The sequence below is a fragment of the Cupressus sempervirens genome, chromosome 3, assembly GCF_028749045.1.
Source record: "Cupressus sempervirens isolate cs-2001-9-10 chromosome 3, ASM2874904v1, whole genome shotgun sequence".
NCBI lineage: Eukaryota > Viridiplantae > Streptophyta > Pinopsida > Cupressales > Cupressaceae > Cupressus > Cupressus sempervirens.
In genome coordinates, this window is record NC_143120.1 from 514,585,861 (window position 1) to 514,596,825 (window position 10,965).

The 10,965-nt window shown below is 34.1% G+C and overlaps 1 pseudogene across 1 annotated transcript; it reads right to left on the reverse strand.

Moving 5' to 3' along the window:
• Window positions 1-2,014: 2,014 nt before the first annotated feature.
• LOC149567431 (putative pentatricopeptide repeat-containing protein At3g23330 pseudogene) lies at window positions 2,015-5,549 on the reverse strand (annotated as a pseudogene). Its single transcript, XR_016362414.1, has one exon. The product of XR_016362414.1 is annotated as a putative pentatricopeptide repeat-containing protein At3g23330 pseudogene (transcript).
• Window positions 5,550-10,965: the final 5,416 nt, after the last annotated feature.

The window sequence follows — 10,965 nt, forward strand, 5'->3', positions numbered from 1 at the left end:
TTTACTGCCTCGTACGGGCCTGAAAAATGAGGAACAAGCAAAGCTAGTTAATAGGGCTATAGAGTTCTTGGAGAGCTTTCTGGAAATGTAAACGGTTCATCAATCGAAGTCACGGATCAAAAGTTATACCTCCCAGAAGTTGGACTACCATTTTTGGATTCTTCTGATTTTACACTGACTTCTAACGTGTTTTCTAGAATCTTATGTTTTGGCGGTGGATGTCAAATGGCATATTCTAAAATGTATTCCTAACCCTAAACCTAATTCAGGTTACTTAAGGCCATTTCTAACATTGTAAACACAATTTTTGGTGGATTTTGGAGAAGGTACTGTGAGGAGGGTTTTTCTCCATAATCAGACAACATTGTAAGCCCCTAGGGCATGCCATTGAGTCTATTCTCATTGTATTGAATGTAATAGCATATCACTTCTAATAATAATATTCCCCTTTTCCTGTTGTGTTCATTCTATCTTGGGTTGTGCCCTCATCAAAAATATACTATGCAAGTATCTTAGGTATCTGCACATCTGTTTTTTGGCAAGGATGTTGGTCCTCCGCTCTGTGCTCTCACTACTCAATTAAGACCTTAAGAAATAGAAATATTAAACTCATTACCAATCAACCAAATCAAAACCCATAACCATTTTCTATAGTCATCTCAACATTTTCAAGATCAAATTGAATGCCTTCTCTAACCATTTTATGAGCAATATAGACTACTATAGCTAAAGTAGCACCATCACAATTTTGAAAATGAATTTTTGTAGGAGATGACATAGTCAACATAACTCACCATTAGATCTTCATGAGTATTTACCAGGAGTCTGTGATGATCATGGTCAATACTAGTTAACTCTATACTTCCTTGTTTTTTATTGTCTTCTTCCCTCATAAGTCACTAATACTAAACAATATCTTGATGTTTCAATTACATCTCTTGTCACCACATAGGGTTTATCCACCACTAGATTTCCATCCCAAAGTCAATTCAGCAAGAACACGATAAATTCCTTGACATTGAACCAGGGGAATTCTTCCCATATATCAAAACCAAGATTTCATACCCTTTGCAACTCATCTGCAGATAAACTCACTTCCAACATTTTGATCTTGTTGTGATCAAATTCTTCTAACTCAACCTTCACAATTGCACTGATATCACAAACCACCAATTAAGACTCCATTATTACACCCAAGTATTCTTCTTCAACCTTTCTCAAGCTCTACTAAAACTTCAATTTTTCTTCTTGCATCTGTTCCAAATGATTTCAAAGATTCACTCTTATAACCACGATTCATCATAACTGATCTTTTTTTTATTCACTATTATAACCACGATTCATCATAATTGATCTTTTCTTGCCAAAAATTAATTGGCAACCCAACATCAATCTATCAAAACATGCACACCGATATCACCTTGGAATAGAAGTGACTGTTACTATTTGAAAGAACAAGAACTATCAACACCATAGCACCAGATATAACATGGCAACCAAAACTAGGAAAAGCCACAGAAAACTAATTCTCATGAAAGTAAACACCAATTAAGGTGATTTTTACAAAGATTCCTACCGGTTTGCTCGTTGTTGCGTGGCTCACTATCATTCAAGCCAACTACCCTTATACAAAAGATGTATTACAAAATGTTTTACTACCAAAAAGTGAAATGATAAAATTACATCTGCCTATGCATGAAATAGTTCTAGTTGAAAGCAAAATAACCACTATCAGCAACAAATCTGCTTACAAATCTTCTATCAACAAATACCAAACCTCTACAACATAGTATGTAAAACCTAATCTCTCTACTACAACATTTCACTCAACTTCCTCTTGCTTATATTCTATTGTCAGATATACATTGAAATAGACTTGCAGTGTATCATCTTCAACTCTCACTCTCGCACACATAATTGTTATCTAGAGCAAAATATAATTGTTATACTAAAAACATATGATGAACTGCAAGCATGTGTAGGTAGCAGGAATATCTGGAAGAACTCTGTAACATGGCAATCAACAAATACTAACCAAAACTTCATTTATATGCAGTCACCGAAACATTTAAATGTACCAGAAGAATTTGTTCAAATAGTAGGAACAAGTATGCCCAACATCATCCCTCAAAACTGCATATAACCGAAAACTCTATATTTCAACGACAGCTAATAGAAATCTAACCAATACAGCTCTGTAACTGGAATAAGATTCTGACAACAATGCCAGCATCTTCTCAATATGTTTAATACCTCCATCTACAATCACTTGCACACTTTATCCTTACACTTCCATTGTGTCCAAATGAAACTCTTTCTCCATCAACTAGCTTTAGGGTCCTCTTTGTTTCATAATATTAAGGATCTCTATTGCATAAATTCCTTTGTTTTTCCTTCAATTTATTTTGCTTGCGGTTCCTCTTGGGCCTTCATGGCTCCATTGGCTCTTGGAATTTCAAAATAGTTGATGGCTTTATGAAGCCCTCTATAGCACTAAAAGGTCTCTATTTTAATAAAAAACTTATGGGCATTTACGCTTACCTCTACCTCAACCTGGATGTTTCCTTGCCACCATCATCAAGGCTGGATTATTTACTTTTCTCCTGTTCTTCTGAATTCGAGGGAACTTCCTTTTCCTATATTTCGATTGTCACCAACCATTACTTACTGCTTTGCCTCTTCCTCCAAAATAGGCCAGTCAGCAACCACGGCTACTTTTAGAAAGACAAACACTTGAAATCTACCTAATCAACTGACAGGTGGATTGAATCTGCATGTGCAGGTAATTTTCACATCACAAAGGCATATCCTGCTGGCGTCAGGTGCTCAAGGTAGCCGTCCAATTTTGCAAAGAGTTTTCCAACTGAAGACTTTCCCTTGCTATCATGATCTGCCTCATTAGTCAATGCCTTAACATTTTAGGATTGAAGAATCCTGTTATCTATGGCTTTATGTTCGAAAACAGTTCTACGATGTTCCACGATCTTGCAATCCAATAATAAAGTATCATACTCAACCCGATTTGTGACAGAAATGGTGCATCCCCTCAATTTTGTTGTATCTTGGATCTCTAAATACTGTCATAAAGGAAAATAGTCTATCTACCATCAAGTGGATTGCCAATGGACGAATCAATATAAGGCATGAACTTCAGCCTTCCAGACTGGAACAAGAGTAACAATATTCTCTGTTCCTTTAAAGAATACTTATAGTTCAAATAAGAACATGAACAATTCTTTATACATCACAAATAGATTGCATCTCTCTTGAAATTTCATGGCATGAAATTTGGAAATCGAATTAGGTGACAGTGCACTGGGTCAATCACCTCTGTAAAAAGTTTTTGCCTTCTTTGAAAGGTATCCAATAAATTAAATTAACAATCCCAAAATATAGCACAACTTCTCTCTGTAGCTGGATATATATTTTGCTCCCCATGAAGAGCAGGGTGTATATAGCTTGTATCAGCCACGAATTAAGTCACCTTCATCTGCTCATACAAACTGTTCAATTTTGCATAGGTTTTTTTCTCATTGCGGATGTCATCTGTCTTCAGCGAGAAATGCATGAACATTATTCTTTACCTCAATCCAGCTCAAGGCCCGGTTCTTCTTCATTTCTCTATCTTTCACCATTAACTTCAGCTTGGACACATTATCCCAATTACCAACTGCAGCATAAATATTTGACAACAGTACATAGTAACCTGCATTACGTGGCTCTAATTCAAAAATGTGTTCTGCTACTTCCTTTCCTAGATCTGTATTGCAATGAACCCTACAGGCACCAAGCAAAGTCCCCCATACTCCAGCATCAGGTCCTATGGGCATATTTTTAATGAACTCATATGCCTCAGCTAGGCGCCCCGCTCGACCAAGAAGATCAACCATACATGCATAGTGTTCCACTCTAGGCACAATAAGGTAATCGTGTTTCATACAATTGAAGTATTTCCAAGCTTCATCTGTCATCCCTGAGTGGCTGCAAGCAGTCAGAATAGCAATCAATGTAACATAGTTAGGCTTAACGCCTTCCTCTTGCATCTGGTGAAAGAGTATGAGAGCATCCTGACCAAAACCATGCAAGGCATACCCCATTATCATTGTCGTCCAACAGATAACATCTCTTTGAGACAATTTGTCAAATACTTTGCGTGCAATTTCAATGCTACCACATTTGACATACATATCTATGATCGCACTGCCCACGAAACCATTGCAATCAAATCCACATCTGACAGCGAAATCATGGATCTGCTTTCCGTGGCGGAGTGTTGCCAAATGGGAACATGCTGGAAGAAGAGAGGCAATAGTCAATGAGGTGGGTTTGGTGTGCATTCCTTGCATTTTGCAGAAGACTTTTAAAGCCTCACCACAATGCCCGGCCCGAACATAACCTGTGATCATGGCATTCCAGGAAGCAACATCTCTTTTAGACATGCTATCAAATACCTTGCGAGAATTCTCAGTGGAATTACATTTGGCATACATATCTACAAGAGTAGTCCCTACAGAAACGTCCAACTCAAATCCATTTCTAGTTACATAAGCGTGAATTTCCTTTCCTCGAACCAAATCTCCTAGGTTCGCACATGCAGGAAGAACACTTGCAATTGTCATGGAGCCGGGATTCAAGTCTTCGAGTTCCATTTGACAGAAGACTTGCAGTGATTCAGTATAATAACCCAACTGGGCATAACCTGCAATCATTGAATTCCATGAGACCTCATTTCGTTGAGGAATAAGGTCAAACACTTGACGCGCATCTTGAATACAATCACATTTAGCATACATCGCTACAAGCGCATTGCCCACGAAAACATCACATTGAAAACCCCTTTTGATTATCCAGTTATGCAAACCCCTGCCCAGTCGCAGAGCTGACAGACCAGCACAAGCCTTGAGAAGACAGGGAAAGGTATGATGGTTAATTTGCACGCCTACAACTTGCATTTGCAGAAAAACTGCAAGAGCCGAATCATAGAGTTGCTTTGAAGCGTATCCTCTAATCATGGCATTCCAAACAAAGACATTTGGCTTGGCCATTTTATCAAACACATCGCGTGCTTCCGACATATTTCCAAATGCGGTATACATGCTAACAAGTTTAGTTTGTAAGCTAAGCCTTTTGTCAAATCCATTTGAGCGAATATGGGTATGGGTTTTCTTCCCTTCAGCAATGGCTTTGTAGTGGGTGCACGTTTGCAGGACACACGCATAGGCATTCTCCATCTCTGTAACAGACACAGATATACACATTTCGTTCAGTATCGCCATTGCCTCCTTTAATAATCCCCTCCTACACAGTCCATTAACTTGTGCAGAGGCGTTTTTGGCTGCTTGATATCTTTTATGATAACTAGTACCATTGCAGTATTGGTTAGAATGAAATAACTTGGTAACAGGCGATGAAGCTGCCATTGGCAACCTGATTGCCCTTGCCAGAACTCAAAGAAGAAATTGAGGTGTACGCACATTGCAGTTTTGATATGGAAGGAAGGATAGGAATAACACAATCCTTTGAGGCAAATTAAATCAATGCAAATAGATTAAACATGGATTTATTTGGATTTTGATTGAAGGAATATGTGGTTGAAGATATAAAAAGGATGTGCTGAATATTAAGGTGTTCTTTAGGTAGAATATCTTAAAATCTGTAAATTAATTTACTCTATTTCGGTTTGCCAAAGTGATCTAGTATAGAATGGACTAACTAGTTTTAAAACTAGTTAACGAAGTAGTTCATTACCTTTAGATTTTATTGAGAAACTTAGACATTTGGAAGGATTTATTCTTCTTTAGTCAAGCTTCAAAGTAGGTTAGTTTAAATTTGGAACAATGATCAAAGATAGCAAGTAAGCATATAGGAATGCCTAAGATAATGTGCATTCAAATAAATTTATTATTGATGCATCATGAATGTCTATGATAATGCTTTCAAATTATTCTCTACATATTTCAAATGAATATGGAGTGATCTTTCATGCAATGACATAGCACATAAAGTCTATTAGGAAAGCTCACAATGACTAGTGGGCCTAAGATAATGTGCACTCAAATAAATTTATTATTGATGCATCATGAATGTCTATGATAATGCTTTCAAATTATTCTCAACATATTTCAAATGAATATGGAGTGATCTTTCATACAATGACATAGTACACAAATCCACATAAAGTCTATTAGGAAAGCTCACTATGACTAGTGGAAATTTGAATTTTAAATATTAAAAGTTTTAGGCTTAGATGTATAAACACATAAGAGACCTAGATTACTTTTGCATACATAGATAATCTAAGGTGATGAATGTGGGATCTAAGCTTAAAGACTAGTTTTTCAATGTGGGTGGTGATAGGGATAGTGATGCAAGGGCATCTGAGGGTCAAGGCTGTTGACTCAAATATGGGTTTTGGTTGAGATTTACTTCCGAGGGTCATAACTTTTGACTTGGATGTGGGTTTTGGCTGAAATTTTAGAGGCAGTTGCATAAGGAGTTATTTGGATTGCCGATGAACTCAGCTTGATAGGTGTCATTTTGAGATTTTTTTGAGAGCCTAAAATATCGTCTTGACCTCGGAATTTGGCTTTTTGTATTTTTCCCATTTTCTTAGAAAGTTGTTTTTGTAATAAATCTAAAATTGTATTTTTGATTTCGTTGATTAGTTGGCAATTTGTCTTGCCTTAGTTGGGGGCTTTTCTTAGGAAAAATTGAGATTCATAGGAAGAGTTTTAAAAATTACCAAAAATGAAAAAATCCATTTTTCTCGAAAATCTACCAAATATGGTAATTTTCAGAATTGTAATAAGTAGGTGTTTTACTCCATAGTAGAGGTAGAGTACTATTGCAAAAGTTTTAATGAAAAGTTATGGTATTTTGAAACATCTGTCTTGTATCAATTTCTGAATTATTATTTGACGAGATTGGGTTACATCATATAGGATGGGATAAGATCACCTACTAAATTTAATGCAAGAATGTGTTACTTGTTCTTGCATAATGGACATATTAATTGAAGTGTCTCTAAAACATAAAGGAAAAGGCATAGTTGCATGATTTTCACACTACATTTACCTTCACATTGATGTGTATGTGAACGAAAATGATGATGCATGTCAAAGAAAAGCAAGCAACTAACATGTAATTCACTTCTTTTTTTAAAACACAGGGTATGGACAACAATATTTGTACTCTGCTTCCAATTAGCTCTCCATCAAAAACCTAGAAAATAGAGATGACTGCAGTGAGTGGCATTTGTCATACATATAAAATTGACAATAAGTACAATTTTCTTGAAACTATATTAAAAAATAGTAAACATAGAAAGGATAAGGGTAATTTCACATAAATGGAATGTAGCAAAGCTTTAAGGAGTACAAATGTGGGAGGACTATTATAAAAATATAGAAAGGTTGATAAAGCTCCCTTCAATATAGGAATAATAATGAGCCTATTTATTGAAGTTGTGAAAGGAAGGTCCAATGAAGAACTATGTAATCATACATGTATCCCATTTCGAATATATAAAACAAGAATTGGCAATATTAACAAAAAATCATCTAGGAAAACCCTTAGGGAAAAACCAAGCCTCTAATAGATTCTACATATTATTATTAATGTTCAAAATTTAACTACAATCTATTGCAATGACATACAAGTTAGGTCAAAGCTTGGTAATACCATATAATATCTTTGTATATAATTGCAAATATTGGCGTTTTAAGAACAAATGACACATCGACAATGTATGCAAGACATAAAAGTTTTTCATCTCAATCAAATGCCAATTTCACAAAAGGACAAGATAAAATTACCTTCCATTAGAATGATATAAAAAAAAATGTGCATGGTTCAACCAACTTATCAAATATAATGAGGTGCACAAGAGTCCAAAACAAGGAAGAGGTGCCAACCAAGCTATCTAATGTGCCTTTTATAAATTATAATGATATAATACATCATAACCATTAACAAATTTGACTAGCTTGTTTAATACCACAACATCCAATAAAAGGCATCGATCAATATGTCGAAATATGACAATAACAAAAACTTAAGAGACTGATAAGTTTGCAAATGTCATTACAATAGACAACTGAATAGTTAAAAAGAAATCATAACCTATTAAACATGAAGACCTTCCTAACAAGAGCTCCAGACACTTGTCACACATACACCATCAAGGGCAAGAATATTGTAGGATTGTGTTTCCACCTTGCCACAAAGTAGTTATGCTTCCCCAAAATATTTCCTAACATGAAAGATGCTCAACCCAGCTAGAGGGAATTAATCAAGTAAAACTTATAGGAATCATGGAATTATGAAAAGTAACATGCATATGTCAAATGCTAACAAAAGACATCATAGTCTTCAAATAAGTTTATGCATTATAGGATAAAACATATCATTTCCCAATATTATAAAACATCTTAAGTTCTCAATTCTAACTCATTTAAACCAATTAGAGATTAGCTCAAGAAATACAACCATACATTAAATCTTAGAATAGAGAATTACATAAATTCACACAGCATCATAAATGCCTAATTCTCCAAATCCCTATCGGAGAATATGAAGAAAATAAAATGTTTCACGAAATTGTGCTACATAATACATCCACATTAAATTTTCATGATACAAGTTTATGACAGACGCTCAAAGACATACATCATAAACTAGACTTCATTTCAGACATATGAAAAATTTGGTATTGATACTAAAGAAGGGATGCAAGGTGTCAAAGTTCCTATGAATAGCTAGAAAGATAGGAAAGTAGAAATATACTAATGGAAATGACAAAAAACTATAAATAGTTAAACATGAAGTAAAATATAAATATATAGTTGGAAATGGGGAAAACAATGAGAGGATATATAGAAAGATTTGTAAAATGAAATAACTAATGTATTCAGCCAATACAATAAGTTTAAATCTAAAGTAAAAAATAGGTAATTGTTAAAAAGACTAATAGAAAAAATTTGTGGATTGTTAAAAAGCCCTTCAACCACACTATTTTATTGTGATACTAGCATCCACAACCATTGCCAAGTCAAAATAGAATGATGACATCAAATTATAAGAATTAGAGAAGATCACATTTGAAAGTTTTCAAAGTGTGTTCAATAAATCCATTTTGAGTAATCCTAAAATCATAGAATATCATTTAAAGAAGATCTATAAGTCAATGTCATTATCTGTCAAAGTAAATCTATAATCAACAAGTATGATATTGGCTAAATAGCCAACTAAAATGTAAAAGATATAAACTAAGTTTGAAAAATATACAAAGAATCCCCCATAGCATTTTCAATAGACAATTATTAATAAGCAAAGCATGATGAGAAAGAGAACAAAGTAGAAGAGGAAATTTCCTTACAAACAACATTTTTTACTATATTTTATCTTTTGCCAATAGAAATGATACTTCATGTCAATACAAAAGTCAAATTATGAATTCAAACCTCCAATGCTTCATAAAATGTATATCTTGAAACCTCTAACACTTTGTAAAATGTATAGCCAACCATACATTCTCTTGTACATCCATAGACGTGGAAGCATACCATCAACTAAACAAAGTCTACATTTTAAATACAATGAAATTATTCCTAAAACTTTCAACTAGATATAATATGAAAAATATTCACATTAATAGATTTGTACATATGCTCTAGATTGACATCAATCAAATTCTACAATTTATGCAATCATGCTAGTAGACATTTGTCATGCATTCAATCTAAAGATAAAATAATAACAATATCTAACCCAACCTCGTTATTCCTTGGTTTTTCTCAACTAATTGAAAAAGTATGTATCTTTTGCTTTGTTGATGTATTTATGAGGAAGGTTTTGAATAACATGCCACCTATTGTTTGATGCATCAATTTCTAGGAGCTATAACTTTTGACTCCAACTTGGGTTTTCTCTCAAGTTTTTACAGTGGTTTCATAAGGGGGAGTTTGATGGCCTGACAATTCAGCATTTCTCCATTGTGTCCAAAATAATTTCTTTTTTAGCTCCCAAAAAATCCATTTAGCCCCCAAAACTCAGTTTTTGTAACCTTACCTTTTTTTAGAGTTTGTTTTTTTAATAACTTTGAATGGACATTTCCAAATTTGAAGATTAGTTGGTAGGTCAAGTTTTTGTAACTTAAGGAAAGTCCATTCTATTTTTTAGGAGTTAATTTTGAATGTTACCTAAAATGGAAAAATTGAAGATTTGTTAAAATCTGCCAAAAAAGTGAATTTTCTATTTTTTTGAATTTAGAGAGTTTTTAGTTTTTAAGCAGCTACAAAATGATGTAGAAGAAGCTTGGTTAATGGAAGATATGCAAGTTTCAAAATATGTTTATTGCATCTATATTTTTCTATACGTTTTCCTTTTATAGAATGCATTATTGTGAATAAGTTCTTGGGTACTACATCATTGTTGGGAGTTGTATATGTGGCCTATTGAATGCTTTTATAGTTTGAATTCTATGCAAAGGTGTAATTATGTTGTTCCATAAGATGAGACATCTTTGTAGCATTCTCTCAAACAATATGCTTGCCTCGTCTACTCCTAATACTAATTATTTATGCAACCCCTATACTTTGAAGGATGTTTAAACCCTAATCAAAAGATCCTAGTTTTGGTGCACCGAACGGTACTGGAAAAATTGGTGGAACATTGTATAGGTGCAATTGCAATAGTAGATAGTTTTTATAAACCATAGATTCATATCAACACTTAAATCAGAGGTCTAGGGTCAAAAATAAAGAAAATATTTGAAGAGCACAAATATAAACTAGATGAAGGAATTGTTGAAGTAGAAAGGGCTTAAGATAGAACAAGCATGAACTACAAAGTGGATACTGTAGAAAATCCTTAATAAAAAAACTAGTTATATGAGTATGTACTATACAATTTGTGCACTAGTATATGAAAGATCAATGAACTTTGAAGCTTATAGGACGAATAGTA